This window comes from Rattus norvegicus, chromosome 5 (genome assembly GCF_021556685.1).
Source record: "Rattus norvegicus strain SHRSP/BbbUtx chromosome 5, alternate assembly SHRSP_T2T, whole genome shotgun sequence".
Classification (NCBI taxonomy): Eukaryota; Metazoa; Chordata; class Mammalia; order Rodentia; family Muridae; genus Rattus; species Rattus norvegicus.
The window spans coordinates 76,585,176-76,588,384 of NC_141538.1; the positions used below are offsets into that span (position 1 = coordinate 76,585,176).

The window sequence follows — 3,209 nt, forward strand, 5'->3', positions numbered from 1 at the left end:
AGGTTCCTCAGAAAATTGGACATTGAACTGCCTGATGATCCAGCTATACCTCTCTTGGGCATATACCCAAAAGATGCCTCAACATATAAAAGAGACACGTGCTCCACTATGTTCATCGCAGCCTTATTTATAATAGCCAGAAGCTGGAAAGAACCCAGATGCCCTTCAACAGAGGAATGGATACAGAAAATGTGGTACATCTACACAATGGAATATTACTCAGCTATCAAAAACAACGAGTTTATGAAATTCGTAGGCAAATGGTTGGAACTGGAAAATATCATCCTGAGTGAGCTAACCCAATCACAGAAAGACATACATGGTATGCACTCATTGATAAGTGGCTATTAGCCCAAATGCTTGAATTACCCTAGATCCCTAGAACAAACGAAACTCAAGACGGATGATCAAAATGTGAATGCTTCACTCCTTCTTTAAATGAGGAAAAAGAATACCCTTGGCAGGGAAGGGAGAGGCAAAGATTAAAACAGAGACTGAAGGAACACCCATTCAGAGCCTGCCCCACATGTGGCCCATACATATACAGCCACCCAATTAGACAAGATGGATGAAGCAAAGAAGTGCAGACCGACAGGAGCCGGATGTAGATCGCTCCTGAGAGACACAGCCAGAATACAGCAAATATAGAGGCAAATGCCAGCAGCAAACCACTGAACTGAGAATAGGTCCCCTATTGAAGGAATCAGAGAAAGAACTGGAAGAGCTTGAAGGGGCTCGAGACCCCAAAAGTACAACAATGCCAAGCAACCAGAGCTTCCAGGGACTAAGCCACTACCTAAAGACTATACATGGACTGACCCTGGACTCTGACCCCATAGGTAGCAATGAATATCCTAGTAAGAGCACCAGTGGAAGGGGAAGCCCTGGGTCCTGCTAAGACTGAACCTACAGTGAACTAGTCTATGGGGGGAGGGCGGCAATGGGGGGAGGGTTGGGAGGGGAACACCCATAAGGAAGGGGAGGGGGGAGGGGGATGTTTGCCCGGAAACCGGGAAAGGGAATAACACTCGAAATGTATATAAGAAATACTCAAGTTAATAAAAAAAAAAAAAAAGAAAGAAAAAAAAAAAAAGACCTACTGTGTATAAATATCAATTAATTAAACTGGTTTTCTAGAAGTTAGAAGCTATTTAACATCTGCCAAAACAATTACTTAAAATAAATATCTTCAGTCACAAAAAAAAAAAATCATATAGACAGGAAAAAGTCATTCAAGAGAGGGGAGAGAGAGGAGAGAGAGAGAGAGAGAGAGAGAGAGAGAGAGAGAGAGAGAGAGAGAGAGAGAGAGAGAGAGAGAGAATACTACAACAAGTTTAAGATTAGGGGGCAGAAGAAGCATATCTTTGTGAGTTTCAAGAACAGCCCAGTCTACAAATTGAATTGTAGGATAGCCAAGACTACATAGAGAGACCATGTCTTAGAGAGAAGGGATGGGGAAGAAAAGAGAAAGAAAAAACCTTCTATAACAACATACTAAATTTTATTTGGGGGGAGGGTGCAGTGAACTTTATTGATGGTATTCAAGAGAGTAGGGAGGGCTCCCTAGGCCCCTCCTGTTATTATGGGGGTCTGTGATGGAAATTGTGAGGGAGATGCTCAGTGTTGGGGATAGAGTTGGGACAGGAACTCCTCAGCAACTGAGGGTCTTTCTCTTGCTCTCAGTGTCCTTGCTGGGCTGGGGTGGGTGGTCCAGGGTTTCTTACTTCTTAGGCCATGAAGTCCACCACCCTGTTGCTATAGCCATAGTCATTGTCATACCACAAAATGAGCTTTACAAAGTTGTCATTGAGAGCAATGCCAGCCCCAGCATCAAAGGTGGAAGAGTGGGAGTTGCTGTTGAAGTCCCAGGAGACAACCTGGTCCTCAGTGTAGCCCAGAATGCCCGTTAGTGGACCCTCAGATGCCTGCTTCACCACCTTCTTGATATCATCATGTGTGGTATGGATCTCCTGGTGGCTTGTCAGATCCCACAACAGATACATTGGGGGTATGAACACGAAAGGCCATGCTGGTGAGCTTCCCTTTCTTCTCTGGGATGACCTTTACCACATCCCTGGCATACCAGTGAATGCAGAGATGATGTTCTGGGCAGCCCCATGGCCATCAATCCACAGCTTTCCAGAGGGGCCATCCACAGTCTTCTGAGTGGCAGTGGCAGTTGGTGGTGCAAGATTCATTGCTGACAATCTTGAGCGTGTTGTCATATTTCTTGTGGTTCACACCACAAACATGGGGGCAGAGGTGATGGTGATGACACTTTTGGCCCCACCCTTCAGGTGAGCCCCAGCCTTCTCCATGGTGGTGAAGACACCAGTAGACTCCACGACATACTCAGCACCATCCCCATTTGATGTTAGTGGGATCTCGATCCTGGAAGATGGTGACAGGCTTCCAATTGATGACAAGCTTCCCTTCTCAGCCTTGACTGTGCCATTGAACTTGCCATGGGTAGAGACATACTGTAACATGTAGACCATGTAGTTGAGGTCAATGAAGGGGTCGTTGATGGCATCAATCTCCACTTTGTCAGATGCAGAGAAAGCAGCCCTGGTCACCAGGCACCCAATACAGCCAAATCCACTCACACCCACCTTCACCATTTGTCTAAGGAACAAGTCTGGCACAGCACATGAAGATGTGGCTGTCTCTGGAACAGAGAGGAGCAGAAAGCCTAAAGTTTACTTTTTTAACTCTGGCATTCAACTCCTCCCTAATCCTCAAACAGAAGAAGTGACAGATCCACTTCTTGTTGCCTTATGCAGAAAAATAGGTTACCATTTATCAAGAAAAGAAGTCGTCTGATAGTCATTTCTAGAAGGCATTTATCACTTAGCAGTTAATGTGCAACACATTGAAAAATCCCCCATAGCATCCTCCATTTTGACTTATTAAAAGAATACAGGTTTCTTTCCATGGCTGTTTCTCACATTGGTCACAAATTACAATATAGACTGTGGCCACGTGATACACTTTGACCAGTGAAATTTCCCTTCATGTTATGTCATGTGCCAGAGCCCAGGCTAGCTTCCTGGTATATGTCACGTGCCAGAGCCCAGGCTAGCTTCCTGGTATATGTCACGTGCCAGAGCCCAGGCTAGCTTCCTGGTATATGTCACGTGCCAGAGCCCAGGCTAGCTTCCTGGTATATGTCACGTGCCAGAGCCCAGGCTAGCTTCCTGGTATATGTC

At 45.6% G+C, this 3,209-nt stretch overlaps 2 pseudogenes; both read right to left on the reverse strand.

The window, feature by feature from the left end:
• Positions 1–1,727: 1,727 nt before the first annotated feature.
• On the reverse strand, positions 1,728–2,198 carry LOC148005804 (glyceraldehyde-3-phosphate dehydrogenase pseudogene; annotated as a pseudogene).
• Positions 2,199–2,237: 39 nt separating this feature from the next.
• Positions 2,238–2,621, reverse strand: LOC148005805 (glyceraldehyde-3-phosphate dehydrogenase pseudogene; annotated as a pseudogene).
• Positions 2,622–3,209: the final 588 nt, after the last annotated feature.